Raw genomic sequence first — 22,975 nt, 5'->3', positions numbered from 1 at the left:
CTGGACAAATAGCAGATGTTAAGGGAATGCCAGGTGGTGATTGGCTTAAATCTGAGATCTTGAACTGGTCAGGGAGATGAGATTGCCGTGATTGGGTCAGTGAGTTCAGAACCCACATCTACAGGCACATTGATAAGTGAGGGAGGGCAGAGACCGGAACAAAACTAGCTTCCTAGAAAGGAGAGAGGGATGAGAGATGCTGGGTAGATACTCAAGTGAGTCCATTTTGCTTAGCATTTAAGCATCCCAAAAGAGAGCTGCTGATACCTGAGGGAAAGATCAATGACCTCAGAGATGGAATAGTATGAAATCTACTTATCCTCTCTCCCTGGTGAGAAAAGTTGTGATGAGGTGGCAGCATTGGTTTGCTCTATACTTGAAGCATAAGTTATAGCAATTTTTGCAGGAAATGACTGCATGAAGCTATTTTCCTTATAAAGGAGCCATATGGGGGAAGGTCAATGGGGGAAAAAAGGAGATATATGTACTACTATATGTAATACTTTAAACAAACAAAAAAACTGAAAAAAATTTTTAAAAAAAGGAACCATAAAACTGACAGGCTCCTAAGAGCTTTACAGTGGACCTAGTTCAGAAAGGTTAAGTGCCTTGGCCAAGGTCAGAGTGACAGAGCCTATACTAGAAACAGGTCTTGTAGATCATATTCCAGCACTCTCTCCATAACCCCGGGGAGATGTCAGTGCGGTGAAAATGACATCAGCCCTTTGGTGGTAAAGGTATGTGTAAAGAATGCAAATTTTGACCCTGGGCAAGTTCCTTAACTTCTTTAGGCTCCAGTTTACTCACTATTGTAATGAAGGAATCTTATTAGAAGATAATGAAAGTACCTTCCAATTCTAAGAATCTATGAATAGCTTTAAATCATGGTTCTCTTCCAAGAACCTGACAACACTTTTTCTATTAGGTCATTTAATTGCTGATTATTTGTTTAAATAGTTTCCCAGGAGTAACCCAGAACATCCTACATAATAAGCCAGTTGTTAAATCATAAACAATATGGACAGGATTCATCATCATTATGCTTCCCAACTGAACATCCCTGGGGCCTCTGGTTGCTTGGACACTCTGGTTAATGGAGTGTTGTCAGGGATTCCCCATGTGGGTGACCACTTTTCCAAGAATTAGAAACAACAGACTGTAACAGACACTATACTGGAAAGATGTGCTTTTAAATAAATGAAATAGAACTGTGAAGAATCAAATAACTTTGTGTTCTTCTTTCACCTCCCTTCTTATCTTGGTGTTCTTGTTCATCATCCCACACCCTGTTACCATCAAGTTCTCAGCTTGAATCACTAATCTTCACTTAACTAGTTGAGATTTAGAGTGTTATGTTTATTGGAGTATTTGTAGGAAATCTTAAAGCCTCCAGACCCAAAAGAAATACAGTTGGCTCTCCTTATCTGCAGGTTTTGTACCTGCGGATTCAACCAACTGTGGATTGAAAATATTCAGAAAAAAATTGTTTCATTGTTGTTGATGCATACTATGTAGTTAGGCTTATGATGGTTGCATCTGTACTGAACATATTTAGACTTTCTTTTCTTATCATTATCCTCTAGTCTAAACAAAAAGGCATAACAACTCTTTACATAGTATTTACATTGTGTTAGGTATTAATAAGTAACCTAGGGATGATTTAAAATATATGGGAGGGTGTGCATAAGTTATATGCAAACACTACACTATTTTATATATGGGACTTGAGCATCTGTAGATTTTGGTATCTGTAGGGGTCCTGGAACCTATCCCATGCAAATACTGAAGGATGACTGTATACAGCTAATGGTAGCATTTTTTTTTTTTTTTGTCCTATGATGGTCCAGCATAAGATACATTACAAGGACAAGGAAGTCTTCTTAGTGTACCACAAAGCATAGAATCTATTCTATTTCCAAGAGAGATAATAAAACCCCAAAGTTTCAGGCCTCATTTGGAACATGAGTTGGTGCTATAAGGAAGGCATGCAAGAGAGGAAGGAAAAGGGGTTTCGAGAGTTTCAGAGAATTTATGTTCAGTGTTCTCACTTAATCCCCTCACAATGACTTTATGTTATCCTGCTGAGGAGAAGATAAATGACTTGTATATACATACCCTTAAGAAGAAAAAAAACACAGAACAATAGGTAGAGTAAAATTTTATTTGTAGTAGTCAGAATACTCTAGGCTATTCTTTAGTAACAGCAAAACTCAGAAGCTTAACATGACTAACGTTTATTTCTTGCTCACATCAAATCCAGTGTGGGTCATTTGGCTCTTTGGTGTGGCTTTCTTCCAAGTGGGGACCTGGAACCCATGCTGCCTTCATTTTATAATTCCATTTAGCCATGGGATGAATCAGAGTCACCAAGGAGAAAGCATTCTCAGTCATAACTCTTGGACCAGAAGTTACATGTGACTTCTACTCACATTCCTGTTGACTACAACTCAGCTACATATTCCCAACCTAACTGCTAGGAAAACTGGGAAATATTTTCTTGCTACATGCCTAGGATTAAGTCATGATGTGGTGAGTACATATTTTGACATGATTTTTGCCACATTATTTATGTGAGAAGGAAAATAAACTTTCTGTGTATCTGTGAATATGCATTTACACAAATACAAAGAAAAAAGTGTGGAAGGATATGCAGTAAAGTGACCTCTAAGGAAAGCAGTGGATTGACAAGGTAAAATATGATAGAATTAAAGGGGACTTTTAGGATTTAATATTTTTTTTTTGTATTACATTAACATTTTTTTTTAGAATGGTATATTTATAAATTACCTGTATTATTAAACAAAAACCTCCTCTCCCAATATACATAATAACATACTCCAAAATGCACTATGTCCTCCTACAGTCTCTACTTTTTAGGAGGTTTTTTTCTCTAGTCTGCTGGGGCTGATGTTGGTGACTAAGATTATTTAATGATTTCCTATTTAGAGGGATTGCTTTTTTCACACTTAACAAAGGGACACAGAGGTGCCAGGAAGGATGTTTGGATCAGTATCAATGCTTTTTCCTTCCAGCCCAGAAACCTAAAGATCAGAGGGAGAGCTACTTAAGCTATAGTTGCATCAAGCACTCAAATGACATCGAGAATCTGTCTCTCTCACTTTGCTCTCTTCAACACTGGCTTTATCTTTTGGGAGGCTCCTCTTCATGGTGCCAAAATGGATCATAAGCACCTTCTAAGGTGGGGCCTCAGAGATGGTGGATGTCCCTCAGTATATGTGGTGAGATAGGTTAGGAATAGCTGGAAAGCCTGGGGAATTGAGCTGGGTGATGATATTTGTGTGGAATCTAGTTTAGGCTGCTTAGATGGAAACACTGTCTTTGGCCTGAGTCATTTTTGCACTTGCAGCTCAGGAAGGTGGAGGAGTCCCAGCAGGAGCCAGGATCTGCAAATCAAGCCGCCATCCGGTGAACCATGCCCTCACGACATTTTGATGAGAGAGCATGGTGCTGTGGTCATGCTGGCCTCCAGGTCACTATGGGGCTTTGGATTTGCCAATCCCTGCTGTCTGCTTTACAATGGCATATGTTGATCCATGCTGGCTGATAATGCACCCCAGCGGGTCTCCAAGATACCTATAGAGGCTGTCCTCCTTCCGAGCCCTCCGAGTAACATGCCGCCTGTCCCCTTTGCTATCAGTTTCACAGTGCAGGGACCTTGGAATGTCATCTGCCCCGGCCCGCGGGGCAGCAACGAGGGCACGCAGGAACCACCTAAGAGAATGAAACAAACAAGGAACGCGAAGAACGGAGGCAAGACAAGGTTCTGATCAAGCCTCGTTTTTTTATTCGAGTGTTGCGGTATATAAGCACTCAAGAGGGGAGGGGTAGGATAAGGAGTTGCCATGGGATGATTGGTTGGGGACTGGGTATCTGTCCTAGCTGATCGGTTATTCTGATATGGGGGGTTCTTCTGGCCCTTGGGCGCGCGGGCTTTCTTTGTCCTTGCTCTTTGTCCTTGCTCAATCAGGAAGTAGGGCTGACCAAGAAGTAAGACCAAATTCTTCTTTTATGGCTCCCGGCAGTCATCCAAACCCTGATTTTCTCTCTGGACACATGGAGACCTTCTCACAGAGATCTGAGACCACCTTAACCCCCAGGCTTTATGTAGATGGGGTGGAAGAGATGGGATGACTCATAATTTCCAGGGAGGAACTCAGTGACTCTCATGTCCTCCCAATGAGACGGTAAGAGGATCTATCAGACACTGTGATCCTGATTGGTCAAAACCCATGGATGGCCACTGGACAGGAGTCAAAGAGTGACAGAGGAGGAGCACCAACTTTATGAAGGTCACATGGCTATGTACTTCATTTGTTAATTTGAACAGACTGAGGTGACCATGACTCGCAACTTGGTTCCTCTATTACTTCACCTCCGTGATGGTTCCCTCTGAGTAAAGTGTGAGGGCAAAACCCAGATAAGGACAGAAAGGCAAGAAGAGCATGGGGCTGGGTGCTGTGACCAATTTTTAGGCTTAAGGAGTTTATCACTTCATGTTTCTTTATCATTCAGGGAGTTAGAATGCCTAAGCTACAGGACCCTTTAGGGTTCTCTATTGTTATTTCTTTTTGTACATTTTTTCTGGAGAGCTGTCAAGTGTAGTTAGAGAGAAGTGGTGTTCCAGTCACAAGTTATGCCCCAGTCATAGACCTAAAGGAGACAGGAGGGAGGTAGTGGTCTTGTAGACATGTAATTCTATAAAACCCCAGAAGACACTTCTCAGGCTCCTTGAAGGCAATTTTGGTTCAGTCCATGCAGGGATGTTTATCATCCAGAGCTGTCCCTACATGGAACAGGCTGTTTTATGAAGTAGTGAACCTCTTGTCACTGAAAATGGTCAAGCAAAGGCAGAAGGATGAGCAGATAGGAAAACTGTGGAGGAAATTCCTGAGCAAGACCGAACTCTAAGGACTCATGGGATTCCATGAGTTTATGACTCAGTGGAATGAAATCCTCCCAGGCTCAAGATCTATTTGGCTCCATTGCTATCCTTTTTCTGGTCCTGGTCTGGCTTGGATGGCCTGGATGACATCCAGGAAGGGTGGGCACCGGGCCAGGCCAGCCAGTGCCTTGCAGAGTGGGTGAACCTGCTGGGACTTCCTCTCAGATCCTCATCAACAGCTGCTTGAATGAATCTCCAGGGCGGTGAGCATTCCCATGTTCTCCTGAACTGAGTGCAATGTGCCATTTCCCCACTTCCCACTCGCCCAAATCCACAGAGCTATTGATTTTATTTTCACCCTCAGAGGAGACACATATGAGGAGAAAGAGGCTAAGATGTCCTGAGGGCCCTTAGGGAGCATGCTTGAGAGTAGTAAAGCTGGAGAAAGGATTTATTCTTCTATTTTCTGTTATCTACTCCATTGGAGTAAACTGGGCAGGGAGTTCAGGAGAGTGAGCAGGGAGGGAGCATGCAGGTACTGATTGGGCTTGCTGTATGTCTGGCTATTTCATCCCCAATCTAGAGTGAAGATAAGAATAGGCAAAGACATGAGGCTACTAGGTAAGAGAATGTGTAGAATTGAGCCTCTTGTATCTGGGGTTGTGTGAACAGGATCCCAAAATGTCTGAGCTGCAAGAGATACTCCAAATTATCTGTCTCTCCATCCATTGTACAGGGAAAATATTGAGACTCAAAGAAATACAGTGTTCATTAAATCAGCATTAAAGGCAGGCTGGGGTCACCTGGCCCACCTGGGTTGTTTCCCCTATCCCAACTTGCAAGATAGCTTACTTCAGAGTCCCCTGGCACCAGACTTTATAATGCTAAAGACAACTCACCTTGCACATCACCTTTCAAAAGTACTTTCAAAGTGTTTTCACAAACTTGATCTCATTCCATCTTCATCCCAGCCCTGCAAGTAAGTGAGGGCTCCTACAGCAGTAATGAAGGGGTTCTGATCTTAGAGAATTCCACCTGTGCACAGGTTATGAGGACCATGGGTGACAGGCACTAGGTATGACTGCACACCTGGTGGGCATGTTGAGCACCTCCGCAGTGGCCTGGGCATCATTGCCCTCCCGGTGCCCCTTCCTTATGCCTCCTTTTGGAGAGAACATGTTCATTTGCCCATCTTCCCTGTCATTTATCAAGTCATTGGCAGAGTTTTCAATTAGTCTCCCTGACTTCCAGCACTCCAGTCTTGGAGCTAGTGGCGCACTCCAGTGACGAAAATCAGTGGAGATTTCTTGGAGCTGTTATCAAGGCCCAGAAAGAACATTTTCTGCTGCATCAGAAGGTTTCTGCTACCACACAGCTGTAGGCCCTTTAGAATGTGTGCTGTGACCTTTGACAGATGTTGGGCCAGGCAGGACGGAATGCACAAAGTAAAACTGTTACCAATTTTGCCTTTTATCACCCTATCTGATTGGGAAAAGGAAGTCAGAACACCAGATCTCCCCATTCTCCCCATTTGTTCCTCCTTAAGGCTCAAGAGCCAGGGTCTCAAAGCTGGGAGGGCTTTGAGCAGGGCTGTGACAACTCTCTGGCACAGTGTATGGAACAGTTGATGCCTCTTCCTGCAGGCAACACTGAGCCCACTGACCCCCTTTCCTGGGCTCCATCCACCATCTGCTGTCCTCATGAGCCTAATGAGTCTCTCCTCCCAGGTGTGCACTCAAGACCTTATGAAAATCACCCTACACACAGGGAGATTGATCCCACACACGAGGAAGGTGACTCCCCAGCTTTTCCTGGGCACCTGTTCCATCACCTCTCCCACACTCACTGTCCGGAAATTCTTTGTTGCTGCTCAAATACCATAGGCTGAAGACATTTCCTCTTTCTAACCACTCAGATAGACAGCAGCACCCAGGGGCCAAAGGAGAAGGAGAGAAACTCCAAATGTGGCCATGGGTCTCATGACCTGTGTCTGCTTGTCCTTCCTTAAGGGTGCTCACATTTGTTCCCACTTATAGAGTGTTTTCCCACTCACTGTTTGTTTGGTCTTTGTTGCTGAGGAGAACGTTGAGCTGGAATTCCTAAAGTGGTGATGATGACAGTGAAGGAGGTTAAGGTACCGGGTCAGAGTCACAAAGTCAGTGACCAGTAGGGTTGGGTCCTGGTCATTTAATCCCCATCTGGTGGCATTTGCTCTACAGACTCTCTTTTCTCACCTCCTTATGAAGTCTTTCAGTTTTACACCTTCATGGCTGCCTTTAGTTTCCATTCATGTCCTAAATCCTCCCCCTTTTGAATCCAACATCCCTGAGTAATATCGACGCACCAGCCCATCTCAGTCACATTGTAAACACACACACCTCATATACACACACATTACCCCCATACATACTCCTCACATTACACACATACATATACCACACACACACAAACCATGAAGACTGAACACATGGGAGGTAAATAATATCATGAGAAAAAGAAGGACAAAGAGAAAGACCAATAAGTAGAGAAACAAAGAGAAATGGAGAACAAAGAGAGGTGGGTGAGAGGAGAGGAAAAGAGGACAGGTGATTATGAGCAAAGAGAGAAGAAATATCAGAACTTTGGAGTCAGAAGGCCAGGATTCTGAATATAGCTTCACCACTTACAGGCTGAGCCACTTGAGGAAGTCACTTAACCTCTCTAAGCTTTATTTTCCCATCTATAAAATGGGCATTATTTTTTTAATTACTATTCATTATGTGTCACTGTCTAGATATCTGGGATATACCAATAAACAGAATAGTTTAATAAATCCTGCCTTCTTGTGTGTGGATAGAGATGGAAAATAAAATAAATATAATAAGCAAAGGATTTAGCATGTTCATAGATAAATGCTATATGGTGTTAGCCTGGGTCTTCTGAGAAACAAATACCAAGTCAGGTCAACATGCGAGGAGTTCCTTAGAGGAAATGCCTGTGTGAAAGAAAGTAGAAAGACTGCCAGAGAAGGCTTGGAGGAGCCATAGACCACCATGCAAGTCTGACCCTTAGTGAAGAGAGAGAGAAGGTTGGGTGGAGACATCCTGGTTTGGCCAAAGCTAGACATCAGGAGTCTTTGATGTACTCAGTTACGGGCTGGAAACAGCCTACAGAAGGTGTGGTCTCAGCTCTAACTCAGTGATGGATTTAAAATCATTGTAGCTTAGGCCATTGGCTAACAATGCGGCCTGGAGATGCAGGTCTGTAGCATGTGTTCTCATGGCTGCTGCATATGAGAAAATAATATTTTAAAACATGGAGCAGGATAAGGAAGTTGGGGAGTGCTAGAATGTGGACAGATTACAGTTTTCATGGGGTGGTCAAGGTAGGCCTCACTGAGAAGGTAATAGTTGAGCAAGGATTTGGAGGAGGTGAGGGAGAAACTTTCAGAGGTCATTGCCACCATTGTGTTGACATCATCATGCTGTCGGTCCTGCTTGGGAAAGCACTTTGTAAATGGTGCTTAGACCCAGCTGACAGAGAAGAAACAAACAACCGTCACTTGTCCTGGCATCTTAGACTGACATGTCCTCAGAGAAGAGATGCTGGCCCCTATCCCAGACCATGCTTGACCCCTCTGTCGGGAAGAGAAGCCTTGAGGACCCCACTCCCATTTTATTTGGAAAAGCAAGCATTCTGTTTCCAGGACATGCCACTCTCAGGGGTCCATAACTCTCTGAAGAGCCAAAAACAAAAACAAAAACAAAAACAAAAACAAAAACAAAAAAACAGCCCCAAAGATCTCCAGAGGATGGAGTCTTATTTTCAGCCTAACAATGGGAAATAAAATGAAATCTTCTTTTCTCAGACAACTAGATAAATATGTTATTATCCCTGAGAAATGGACTTAACAATAGCTCCTGATAAGAGATCATTTTTATCTCTGTGGCATCCTGGAGGACAGTGTGTCATTAATAACATTTAAGGGCAAGAAGGAAGGGGCTAGAAGTCACCAAGTATCTATTCTGTGCCAGTAATTTATTTGATTTTCATGAATTTCTGAGTATTCAATCCACTTTAAAAAAATAGAAAACTGAGGCCCACAGGAATCCACAGTTGGTAAGTGATGGAGTGGGACTCAAACCCAAGCTACATTTCTGAAGGCCACACTCTTTCCTCTTGCACCTTACTATACTGCTTTTCCTAATGGCCAATCATATTTCATCATTTCTCATTATACCTCTAACATTGAGTTGGATGTTAATTATTTGAGGGTTTGTCTCCCCCACTCTCTCTTCTGTTCTCTACCTACTGCATGTCCCTGTAGTGGACCATATTGGTTTCTGCTTGGGCTGCAGCACATTTAAGGGACCTTGCTGCAGGAGGCTCTCAGCTAGGTAATAGACGGCCAACCCATAGTCAACCAGCTGTCTGTATTTTCCAGATGAGAGAAGGATGGCAATATACTTTTGTATTCTTTGGAGCTAGAGTTCTTAAATAGGACTCTATATCAGAATTACCTAAGGAAAGTTATTAAAATGCAGATTACCAGGTCTTTCCATTGGAAATTCTGATTTTGTAAGTTCAAAGTCAGCCCAACAATCTGCATTTTAGTAAGCACTCCTACTGTTTGAGAACATACAGACAGGGTGGGCAGCCATTGGGCAATGGCTTTACTGGTTTCTATAAAATGCCCTCTCTAGCTTTAGTCATAGGACAAGCACCTGGATCAAAGTAGAAGGGAATTTGGAGATCTAGGGCGGCTCATGCACTTCCATTATGTGGTAAAGTGTCTTTGGCCTGCTCAGAAATGCACCTGTAAATCCTCCGAGAAAGGTGGGCGAACTTACTCACTACTTGACTCTGTCCCCGAGATGTACTCTATTAGTTGGTGGAAACCTCAGGGTCTTTTTCACCCCATTCCCCACCTTGGCATATGAACGACTTTTTGCTTGAGAGTAGAAGTGATAGTTTGTGGGCACATGACTAATAGTTTCAGAGCCAGATGTGGAGCCAGGTCTCCTGATTCCCGTCAGGCCTCCTTCTTACTTTTCTTTAAGCCTGTAGGTGTGTGCTGCCCTCATGCCCAGTATCCATCTGCTCATCTTGGAACAGCAGGCCCGTCAACTCTTTCTGAAGATGTTCAGGGGTGCATGCTGGGCCTGGCCAGTGAAGAACTCTGGGAGTTTGCATCCCCAGGCAAATGTCCTCAATATTTAGCAGGGGTAATACCAACTAGGACATCCTAAGTCAAGTCTTTAATAATTTAAATTGTTTAAATTCTACACAAATAGTTGAAGTTTGGAGGCAGGTATACATCAAGATTAATTTTCAAGAGAAAATTTAAAGTCAATTTCCCAAAGCTTTTGGTTAATATCACAGTTCAGAATGGAATGAGATTCAGTTGAAACCACCTTGAAAATGTCTCAGTTCCGACACAGTTAATTTCTAAAGCATTGAGATAAGTTATCTTTTAGTGTTACCAGCCTTTTCTTCTCCTTCCTATCACCTCTTCTTTCTAAGGCTCTTCTCCCAAAAGGGGCTGTTTTAATATGCCACTATCCTTCCTTCCCCACACAATGACACTCACACTCTGAAACATTGGCTACCAGCCTGCCACTTATAGTTCCATTTGTCCTGAAGTCATCTCCTTTCCCCAGAACCTTCCATCTCAGGTCCATATCAGGACCCCAATATTCCTATAGCTTCATCCTATGCCCCAAATGGCACAGAGCTGGGAATAATAATATCTTAGTTATTTTATGTTTAATTTTTGGTGCTTTATGCTCTGGAATTGCTTTCTGAGCTAGGATCTACCTTCCCTTTGTAGTGCCTCAGTTTCCTCATCTCTAAAATGATGTTTGGATTGGTTGATCACTAACAGCCTATTAATGACCCAATAGTGTTAACACTGAAATATTGTTTGTTTTCCTTGCCTCTCATTTTTTTCCCCTCTCTTCCTACTCAGACTAAGCTGTCACAAGCACACAGAGCAATTTCCTACTCCCCAGGAAGTCCTCAAATAAAGCTTATTTTTTAATGGGTGTGGGAGGAGCTGCATATTATTCTTTTTCCAGATAATGACAGGAGAAGAAAAATAACTACAAAAGAAAAAAAAAAACCTCCACAAAACCAAAAATGGAAGCAAATCAAAACAGGAAAATCTACCTTTGGCGGAGTAGGTGGGGAAAAAGTTCAGCACCCACCGCATTCTGAAGAACTTCAGCCCCCTGCTTTGTGTTTTTTTTATTAGAATTTTACAACAAATAATTGAAGAAGAGAAGCTGGATGGCACTGACAGGTGGAGCTCTGGTGGGAAGTCACTCCTGCCCAACAAAGGCTCTGTCTAAAAATACCCAGCCAGGACCACACCGTTTTCATAAACAGATGGACACCATGGGCCTGGCGGAGGGGCAGAGGCAGTGGGAGGAAATTGTATCTGACAGTGATAACAATCTGGCATATCTGAGAGCTTCACATCCTGAACGAGTCCAGCCCGCTGCCCAGATCCTCCACTTGTGCAAATGAGGTGGCTGTAAATAGAATTCTCCTGGCTCCCACTGAGGCCGTTCCTCCCAGGGGCCCACAAAACATCTCTCCTGCTCCCCCAGCACCTCATGACATCCACAAAGAGGAGGCAGATGAGGTGTGGAAGCTGCTTGGGGGGTAGAGGAGACAAGGTGGGGCCCCAGGAGGACTCCATGGCCACCCTCAGTCCTAGCTGTGGCCCCAAGCAGATGACATGTGCCGTGTGCCTATACGCGTGATTTTCAGGAAGTCTTGCTTAACTTAGTTGGATCTAACTTTCCAGATCTGTAAAAGGGAGGGGCATGATTCCAGAAACAGTGTGGTTAGTTTTAAGAGATACAGATATACTTTAAAGAGGGATAATAACCAAGTAGTAGGGTCAAGTTTAGAGGGGACCAGAGATGTGAATGTTGGGTTGGGACCCATCAGTATTTGAAGGATTCTCCCATAAAAAAAAGATGTGATTTGTTGAACATAGTTTCACAGTGCAGAAAGAGAATCAGGAGGTGAAAGTAAAAATGTACATCATAACCATGATGTTTTCATTGTCAGAGTTGCCTAGATTGGGGTCACCAGGGGCATGGCATCCCTCATGATGTAAGCATAGCAACAGAGCTCAGGAGACTATCTCCAGGTGTTGGATGGGAGACTTCAGGTGACTTCTGGGATCGGACATGGTCTTTGATGCCTGTCTGGAGTGTGGTTTGAAGTGGTCCCCAGGAACACCAGTCCTGTCTGGGCTCAGTGAGGTCACCTGAAGGGTCACAAACATCATGTGATGATTCTCTATGGGATTTCTTGCATCTGCATTAGTGTAAGAGGACTGCTTGCTCTTTGCCCTGTGGTTAAGGAGACAGGCGATGGGGTTGCTGTGGGACTCTCCTCCCCCACATCATTATGCTGCTGCACATTCCAGCTGTGGCTCCACTTTTCCTGTGTTTAATTTCAGTGCACTTATTCCAGCTATTATTATCGTGGTGATTATTATTTATGGAGTGCTGACAGAGGGCTTGGCAACATGGCAGATAAAGAGATGCGATACATGCCTTCCAGCTGTTGTGACTATAGCCACCTCCTCCCTTTGTTCTTTGATTCTGAAAGACTTCTCCTTCCCCTGGTAGGTCTTGGAAGAATTAAGACAATAAGAAGAGTGTGCAGCATTTATAACAGTGTCAGTTTGGGAGCTGTAAAAATACTGATTCGGAGGCTCCACTCCAGATCTCCTGAATCAGAATCTGAGTGTGCCCTGGGCTCTACAGTTCAGCACATTCCCCAGGAGGTTCTTAGGTCCAAGGAGAAATTCTGCTCTAGAAAAAATATTGAGTGGAAAAGAAAAATGAGGAAATAGGCAGGGTATAAACATGGCATCTGTTCTCTTGGACCTGACAGGCAAGTCACAGAGAGAAGCTAGCAAGAAAGGTTTGGTGAAGAAATACTGCCCATCCATGTTTTAAAACACTGATAATGGAATATAATATGAGTTAGAAAGCTGGCTTGGTATTGCTTGGTTTTATACTCCAAACCATGTGGAAGACAGGGATGTATGTGAAAAGGGTCTTAGTAATAAAATATTATAAGAAATTTTTATAAAGCTGATAATAGTAACCATAGTTATTGAGTGTGTGCTATTTGCTTGACATTCTTCTAAGTGCCTTCCATGCATAGAACTCATTGATGTTCAAACAACTCTTGGAAGTCTGTACTAACAGTATCCTATTTTGCAGATGAGAAAACTGAGGCATAGAGAGGTTAAGTAAATTTCTTGAGATAAGAAAGCTGGCAAGTGGAACCAGGATTCAATGCCAGGCATTCTGCCCTCCCAAACTTACACTATGTTGACTTTTCATGGGATAAAATGAGGCTATGTTTGATAAACTGTTTTGTACTGTTATATCTACTTTATTCATAGAAGAAATTCTGAGTTATCTCCTATGTTCAGGCTCTCTTATAGTTATTAGGACTATATAGGATTTCATAATCTGGAGCCTAAAGACATCTAACTCAATTATATTTATTTCTTTATATTTAAATGCAGATTTGGGGTTTTTATGCATGCTCAAGATGCTCAACTTGCTTACGTGAGTGGCGAGGTGTCATCACAGAGGTGATATTGTGGCTGATTCTTGTGTTCAGAGAAAAGGGAGAAGTGAATTCCAGGGAAAGGAAATGACACATGTAAAAATTAAACAGGAAAAAGAACTGTGGCTGTCTGGTGGGTTGTAATCCAAAAACTGTGGCGTTCAGGGACTGTGTGCGTAACACAGGAACTGTGATGTTCAGGGGGGAGAGAAGTGAAGTTGATAAGTTGGGCTTGGGGACAAATTGTGTCAACCTTGAAAGCTAATGAGGGCACTTGAGTTTATTCTGTCAGTATTGGGGGAATCACAAAAGGGACATCATAGTCATAAGATGATTGGTGACAGTGGGAAAGAGTTGAGATTAGAGGAAGAAGAGGGCCCAGGAGACCAGCTTTAGGCTGTGGAAAAAACCTAGGGAAGAATAATGAGCATCTGAGCTTATTAAAGTGGAATGGAGGATGGAGAAGAAATGAAATTGGGAGATATTTAGAAAAAAAGGGTCAATAGTTCTTGGAGACCGATTTGATAGTAGAGACTTATGGAGAGAAAAACACAGGCTGACTCTTGGGTTTCAGGCTTGGAAGATGGAAAAGATGACAATAAGGTAGAGAATATAAGAGAGAGGGTCATTTTAGGGGAAGAATAAAGCAGTTGGATTGTGCCATGTTGCTTTCAAAGGGCCAAGAAATCTGAGCAGGGAGCACAGGAGGGAGATTAGGGATGGTGAGAAAGAAATAGAATTCACTTTTTATTATGAAAAATACATTGCTATCTGATGGTTTTACTTGAAATTTTTGTGGACCCCCACACTACTCCCAATTGGAGAAGTTCCTATCTATCTATCTATCTATCTATCTATCTATCTATCTATCTATCTATCATCTATCTATCTATCTATCTATCTATCTATCTATCTATCTATCATCATCTATCTATTTTCTATCTACTACCTATCTATTTTTAAGAACACTTTACTAGCTGATTGAGGACATATGCACAGGCAAAAACATGACTCAAGTCAGATTTTCAGAAGTGCAATTTATTTATTTTTTAAATTGAACTCAGTCACCATTTTTATTGATGGTTTAAACTTTAAATCCTGCTCCTCAAAGTAAATCAGTTACTCCTGGTTTAAAATTTTGTCAATTCCAGGTTAATCTTTTTGAGGCAGAACTCACTTTTTCCATTTTTGGGAATCTTTTCTTGTCCTTTTTTTTTTTGCTGGTGGCATTTGAGCAGAGACAACTTCTCTCATATCCTGGTAGTACTGGAAGAGTATCAAGGGATAACTAGGAAACTTATTCACTGGTCTCCTAGTGTGGGCAGGTAAATTTTGAAATATTCATTTATGTATGTTTGAATGTGTTTCTCCCTCAACTAGTTTCAGAAAGTAGTAACTTGTGACTCTATAGACAGACTGCTAGGGTTCAAATCCCAGTTCTGTCACTGCCCAGCTGTATGACTTCAGACACGTTACTTAGTCTCTTTGTGCCTCACTCTCCTACTCTGTAAAATGAGATAACCACAGGGCCTACCTTGCAACATTTCTGTGAGAATTAAATAAGCCAACACATATAAAATACTTAGAACAGTGCTTAGCACATAAAAAAGCTATATAAGTGTTGCATTTATTAATTCCTTTCCTTGCAGGATGGCATGTGGAAGCTACATTAAAGTCAAAGGCTCTGCCTTTTGTGAATGCCTAAAGCCACCAGGAGATTATCTCAGTGTCCTAGAATGAGAGGGAAAAAGGGGGAGGTGAATGTAGAAAGTGGCAAGGCAGAGTGTAGACATTCTGAGGGTGTATTGGGGTGTCCTGGTGGTGCCCTCGAGAGGAGGCTGGTCTGGGAGGGAAAGGTGGTGTGGGGCCTTAGGAAGGCTGGACTTGGGCCACAGTGGACACTGGACTTGAAGGGACAGCTCAGGATGGCATAAGGGTCATCTTAGCAGGTAACAGGTGGATCCATTACCATGATCAGAAGGACCTCTCTAATGTTGGCACCATTCTGAGGAGAAGCCTCTTATGAGAATGGAAGCTGGGTTAGGGACTTGGAATAAGGTACAAACAGATTTGAAGAAAATGACTACCAAGGCCCCTTGCTTATGATAAGTGGGCTCTTTGAACTCCATAGCCAGTTTCAGGTAGGGGGCATGAAATGGAGAAGCACACAAATGTTGCCTGTGTGACTTTTGCTTTTATGAAGGAAAATGCTCTTTTCCTTCCTTCTTTCACCTCCCCCAGCAGAAGGAGGAGCAGAGTCCCTGGCCTCTGAGTGTAACCAGGCCTCCCCAGAGCAGCCTCAGGCAGGAAGATTTAGCCCCATTCCTCACTACTTCCCTCAGACCCCTCCCCAAGACCAACTACCCTTCTGTGTTTCACTTCCTGTCCTCATATTAAATGCTCCCCTGTGCAGCTGTTCCACAGCTGGTGGCCCTCCAGTCACCTCCTGCCCTCTATCACTTCCCCATTGAAGGGGGCTTGGGGAGAGTCGAAAGGTGCTACATCAATGTAAGACATTTCCTCCCTTGTCCCCTCAGCTGTGCAGCTCAGCTGTGTGTCCTCTGGCACCTACAAAATCAAACACCTGCTTTCCAGATGTTTGCACCTACAGGCTGGCGGAACTGACTGCAGCAAGTCCCTCAGAACGGAGATAGGTATTTAGTTGAGGGTAACATTTAATGAAGTCTTGGCCTGAAAAAGTTTGGAGGGTCATCTTTTTTATTTCTCTGCCTTAGGAAGAATTAAGCTAAATAACTGAGTCCTTCATGCTCCATTTAGTGGAAGAATCCACAGTTTCCCCTGGGCTCATTGTCAGGGCTATTTCTTTATGACCAACCGTATTTCTTTCTAATTTTCAGGGAGATAGGCTAATACTAGGCAGAGCTCATACATAATAATCATTCTTCCTTTCCTCCCAGGGTAATTACTAGGAAGGGAGGAAGTGTGGTGGTGTAGAATAAACACTATCTTTGGAATCACACATGCCTGTGTTCAAATCTAGGCTTAGCCATGTACTAGCTAGGGCTAGCCTTAACTCCCAAGGTTGGACTTTGTCCTCTTTAAAGTTTGGAGAGTAACACCTGTCCAGGCTAGTTTTGAGGATTAAGTGGATAATGTGTGTGCATACCCAGAGCTGTCACTGGCTCAGAATAAGCCCCCAGAAAGTCATAGCTATTGTTGCTATTATTACTACGAATAGTCTGTTTTTTAATTCAGGCAAAAAAAATTGATGTCCAGGATTAATACCATCAGCCCATTTATACTAAATGCTTATTGAGCTAAATGTTATGCAAAATAAGGTAATCTGCTAATACAGCTCCTTTAGCCCAAGGTTTCTTAAATTGTGTTATGGTCCACCTGCATCAGAATTACCTGGGGAGACTTGTTAAAAACCAAAGAATTCTGTGCCCTAGCACAACATGATTCAGAATCTGTTAGCTAGGCCACAGAATCAGCATTTTGTTAAGCACCCCAAATAATTCTTGTCATATTATAGTTTGAGAGCTACTTCTAGGATTTCTTAGTAAGACCAGATGCCTCATAGGTTAATGAAGGTATATCACCTGGTGTTCCCTAAAGCACAGAGCAGGAATTTTGTAATAAATTCCTTTGTCCATCAGCTGGTATTGCCTTTCTGGAATTGTACAGAATGTTAGCATTTGAAATAATCTCAAAGATTACATCATGTAATCACTCATCAGATTCAAGAATCTTTTTTATAGAAACTTAGAGAGTGGGCTGTGGTTTCTTCAGTGGTGTGGGGAAGGTAGGATAAAAGAGCAGGTGCCCAGGAACAGGGAAACAGGAAGAAGGAGGTTGGCCAAGGACTGGACATCTGGCAGTGTTTATGGAGGCTGGCCGAGTGCAGAGCCCAGCACTGGTTGTGGTGGGATGGCACAGAGGAAGCAATAGAGAGGCTTTCAGTATCCCCACTATGCTCAGCATCCAGAAAGAAACTCAGAAATCTAGTTAATCATTCCAATGTTTCTGAATGACCAGATGTTGGCTGCCAGAGTATTGAGAATTTCTGGGTTGCTTTGGAGGACAGAGTGGAGAGCAAGGAAAACAAAATGGAAATAGATAGGAAAACAAGTGTGTATGTGTTTTTTTGTTTTTGTTTTTTTTTTGGGGGGGGGACCTCAATAAGATACAGGCTGATGTTGATAATTAAATTAAAAAAAAATCCATTTTTGGAGTCCTCCTAGGTGGTACAAAGAGTAACCAAACATAAATAACTCCCTTCAAGGGGCAGTATAATGTATGGGAAGAATAAAGGAACAAGATTCAAATTGGGTCTACCAGCCGTGGGCAAACTACGGCCAGCGGGCCGTATCCGGCCTGTTCGGCTGTTCTATCCGGCCCGCGGAGCCGAAAGAGCGGAGGGTTCTCTTGCTCTCCCCTCCGCTCCTTTACTTTGAATTTATATTAGTTCACACAAACACTCCATCCATGCTTTTGTTCCGGTCCTCCGGTCCAGTTTAAGAACCCATTGTGGCCCTCGAGTCAAAAAGTTTGCCCACCCCGACCCCTCAGTAGCTCTGGGAACTTGAGAAGGGCCTTAATATTTCTAAGACCCAGCTTTCTCAACTGCAAATGGTGCAAATAATGCTGCTTTTCTGGTTGTGAGGAGGACAAATTAAATAATGTGTGAATGTATCTAGTACAGTGCTTACATATAGAAGTACTCAATAATTGTTACCATTTCCTTCTGGAAGAGGAAACATAACTCCTACCTTGACCCTATGGGAGATGAGTCAGGAAGGAGGGTTTCCTGGTGGGAGCTGTCAGAATCCCAGGACCAGGCTAAACCAAGGAGGTGGTGGGGAAGAATATCTCTGATCTTTTCCCCTTCTGGCCTCTGATTTCCTACCAGTGCCGTCCACTGGCTGAATCCAACAATATAACACCGGGGTGATGTCTTTAAGATCTGGCCTCCTAGGGCACAGAGCAGAACAAAGGGCAGAAAATGGATCTGAGGGTGGGGCAGAGTCTGTCTTGCCCTGAGAGCAGGAGGAAAAACGGCTATTGGTTTGAAGAGAAAGAACAAGTAACTTCTAGCTCAGAGGCATTGAGTTAAACCATATCAAACTGAAAGCAAATCCTCTTTAGTGTTTCAATGTACAATCTAGGCAGGAGACTGTAAGTAGCCTGGTTTGCAAAGATGAAGTGACCATTTATATGGTTGATAGAACTGGGTTCCTGACCCATTTGACTACGTACACTGAGTTGTAGCATTACATTCTGTTATGCCATTTTGTATCTTCCCTCAATTTTCATCTCTTCACTTTAGAATTAGACATAGCTTTTCTTCTGCCCAGGTTGCTTTCCTACACAAAGCTCTTTGAGAAGAATATAATTCAGTTTAGTTCAAAAGATAGTTTGGGATTTATCCTTAAGTTTAGACAAGCTTGATCATGAGGACAAGAGCTTTTAATGAGACTTTAGAGATAATAGACCAGAAGCATGGAAGCCTTGCAGAAATCCCCATCCACCTGCAGAGCTAGTGGCTCCAATTCCCAACCAAGATCTTGCCTGACACTTCTTCCAAATGCAACTTCTCAAAGGTGGTGCTGCAGATTAAGGAGCAACTCCTGTGGCAACTCGTTCTTTGCTTTCTAGAGAGTCATTCTGGCAGGTCCCCAGGGATCCTCTTACTCCAGAGTTCACCCTGGGAGTGCCAGCTCATTCTGCAAACCTCAGGCAGCCCCCTTCCTCTCGGTGTGTTGCCCAGCAGGCTGGAATGGTTGTGGAGGGCAGGAAATTTCAGTGGCAGGTTTGCACTCTTGGTTGTAGGGGTAAGGACTGAAGTGACAACAGGAAAGAAGACAGGGCAAAAAAAGCAAAGATGGAATGGAACACACACCAAGACTTCTCCTACCTCATAAAAAAGCAAATGGGCAGTATTCTGGTAAGGGAAAGTGAATCATGGTGATCATGTCTACTAATTGAGAATTTTGGGGTCCTATGTAGGAAGTTTGGCTGTCAACACGATACTCATGGAAACAACTATCCCTCTTTTAATTTTTGAACATTTAGAAAATTGCAAAAAGTTTTAACCCTTTTAATATTAGTTTAGTTTGAAAAACCTCCTTTGTAACAATCCCATGGGAATGCTTTAGGATAGTCTAGAATGGAGATTATCTGCTAGGGATTGGTGAGTTGGGCTGGTGTGAGTTAAGAGTGAGTGGAACTTCATTTATTCTTGCAACTTTCTACAAGAGAAGACAAATATACATGGAAAGGAGATACTGATGGCCCATCTGTAAGAAATCCCATGGGTTTCTTAAATGATGGTTTAGTTCTCTCAAAATGAATTTTTGAGTGGTCAAATGAAGAAAAATGAGTTCCCAGTTGGCTTATTCTTTAACAAGAAATTGCTCTTTCACTTTATCCAGTATAAGCTTTGCAGTCTTCAGTGGAAATCAGTTTCAAATTGTTCATCTGGAAAATGGGGCCGATGTTATTATCACACTGGGTGGTTGTTAAAGATAGATGAGAAAATGGCAACAGAGGGTCCTTAACCAATGTTTATAACATAAGACTATGTGGTAACCGGGCCCTAGGTCAGGACTTCTCTAAGGAGATGAACATGGGAAAATACAAGGAAGGAAATAAGCAAGCTTCTTGGAACAAATTCACACTCAATTGTAATTTTCTTTTTCTTTCAAAACAGATAATTAGAGGTCAAGGCTAAAATGAAAGTAATAAAAATGACTGGAAAGACAGATGAAAAAAATCTGCTAGAGAAAATCGCAATGAATTCACTGATGCTAGGGAGGAAGAGCGATAGTTGTGGCTTTTGCAGCTCCAAAAACCCCCAAAAATCTTTATTTTAAAATTTTATTTGCTTTACGCAGTCATATTTAGGACTATTTCTTTCTGAATTGTGGAGAAGTTGCTGGATTTGCCAAAATGTGATATAGGGATGTAGACTGATGTGTGTACTAAATTCCATGTCAGGAACCTGCTAATAAGAAGCAAGAGGGCCAGCTGATAAGAGTTGCCAAGTGGACTTCTCTGTATATATATTTTTTAGATTGATATTTTATTATTTTTAAATTCTTTACTCTATAATTTTAGAAATATATACAAAATTGGAAAGAAGTGGACAAAGGGCCTCTATACATATATCTCCAACAATTACCAATTCATGGCCATTCTGTTTTCTTCTGAGTCACTTTGCCTCCCTCTCCACTTTATTTGAAGCAATGTCAGATATATCACTTCAGTCCTATATATTTGATATGTATCTAAAGTAGACAAGGACTCTTAAAAAACTCCCAATATCATCTTAATATATAAAAATCCAGGGTCCATAACAACCGACCAAAGGCTCGACCTAACATGGGAAGTCAGTCCTGCAGTCAGTACTGGGTTGCCATGGTGACCCAGCACTGACTGCCAAGGGGGCTGTGGATCAGGCCCGGAGAGAGAGGCAGGGTCTGATCCTCAGCCTCCATGGCAGCTGTTGATCAGCCATTGGCTCTCTCTTTCTCTCTGGGCTTCAACAGCAGCTGCACCTCTGTTTCTCTCTGGGCCTCTGCACGGGCTGCTAATCAGCCCTGCCTCTCTGATCAGGCCTGGAGATAAGCCTGAAGATGCTGACTGGCATAGAAACCAACCAATCAGAACCAAATTGGCTGGCAGGGGAAGGTAGTTGGGGCGAGATCAGGCCAGCAGGGGAGGGCAGTTAGGGGCGATCAGTCTGGCAGGGGAGAGCAGTTGGAGGTGAGATCAAGCCAACAGAGGAGGACCATTGGGGGAGAGATCAGGCTGGCAGGGGAGGGCAGTTGGGGGAAACCAGGCCAGCAGGGGAGGGCAGTTGGGGGCAAGATCAGGCTGGCAGGGGAGAGCAGTTGGGGGTGAGATCAGGCCAGCAGGGGAGGGCAGTTAGGGGTGATCAGGCAGGCAGGCAGAGGGATTAGGGGCTATCAGGCAGGCAGGCAGAGGAGTTAGGGGCTATCAGGCAGGCAGGCAGAGGGATTAGGGGTGATCAGGCAAGCAGGCAGAGGGATTAGGGGCTATCAGGCAGGCAGGCAGAGGGATTAGGGGTGATCAGGCAGGCAGGCAGGCAGGCAGAGGGATTAGGGGCGATCAGGCAGGCAGGCAGAGGGGTTAGGGGCTATCAGGCAGGCAGGCAGAGGGATTAGGGATGATCAGGCAGGCAGGCAGAGGGGTTAGGGGCAATCAGGCAGACAGGCTGAGGCAGTTAGGGATGATCAGGCAGATAGGCAGGTGAACGGTTAGGAGCCAGTGGTCCCAGATTGCGAGAGGGATGTCTGACTGCCAGTTTAAACCGGCAGTTAGACATCCCCCAAGGGATCCCTGATTGGAGAGGGTGCAGGCTGGGCTGAGGGAACCCCCCCTCAGTGCATGAATTTTGTGCACTGGGCCACTAGTTGTTACATAAAAAATTAAAATGAAGACTGTAATATCATCAAATACACACTCAGTGTTCAAATTTTCAATTGTTTCACAAGCACATCTTTCTTGTTTAATCAGGGTCCCAATTAGGTCTACACACTGAAGTTGGTTGTGGATAGAATTTTTTCTAACTTTTTAATTTGAAATAATTATACACTCACAAAGAGTGGTCCTGTAGGGTGCTGTGACTTAAACTGGACCATCTAAATATTTCTAGACTTCTCGGCTATTGCCTTAGGCTAGGTCACTATATATATATTTTTTACTGGACTCCTGAGGCCTTAAATTCTTCCTGCTGCAGACAGAATTGTTGAAACCACAAATCTGAACATGTTACCCCACTTAAAACCTTTCAGTGCCTACACCTCTCCCCAACCTTCACCCTTGCCATTGGCCTCAGGGTAAAATCTAAATTTCTAATGTGGCCTTTTGTACTTTGTCCTTGCTTCTCTCCTTCACCTCATCTTAGGGCACTGAGCACTGCATACTCCACAACATGCACTTCAGCTCCTCTGAACTTGTTTCAGGTCTAGATAGACCCTGCTGGTCCATTGTAACTTGTTATTTAAATGCCTGTCTTCCCCACTGGGATAGGTCTTTTGTGTCCATTGCTATAGCTGCTATGCAACAGTACATGGCACAGTTGGTATTTATTTAAGGAACTAGAGGCCCGGTGCATGAAATTCATGCACGAGGGGGGGGGGGTGGTGTCCCTCAGCCCAGCCTGCACCCTCTCCAATCTGGGACTCCTCCAGGGATGTTCGACTGCCTGTTTAGGCCCAATCCTGGTGGGATCGGACCTAAATGGGCAGTCGGACATCCCTTTCACAATCCAGGACTGCTGGCTCCCAACCGCTTGCTTGCCTGCCTGCCTGATTGCCCATAAGTGCTTCTGCCTGCCAGCCTGATCACCCCCTAACCACTCCCCTGCCAGCCTGATCGATGCCGAACTGCTTCCCTGCTGGCCTGATTGCCCCTAAGTGCCCTCCTCTGCTGGCCTGGTCACCCCTAACTTTCCTCCCCTGCCAACCTGGTCACCCCTAACTGTCTACCCCTGCAGGC

This window comes from Plecotus auritus (genome assembly GCF_963455305.1).
Source record: "Plecotus auritus genome assembly, chromosome: 5".
In the NCBI taxonomy this organism is placed as follows: domain Eukaryota; kingdom Metazoa; phylum Chordata; class Mammalia; order Chiroptera; family Vespertilionidae; genus Plecotus; species Plecotus auritus.
This window is presented reverse-complemented; position numbering follows the sequence as displayed.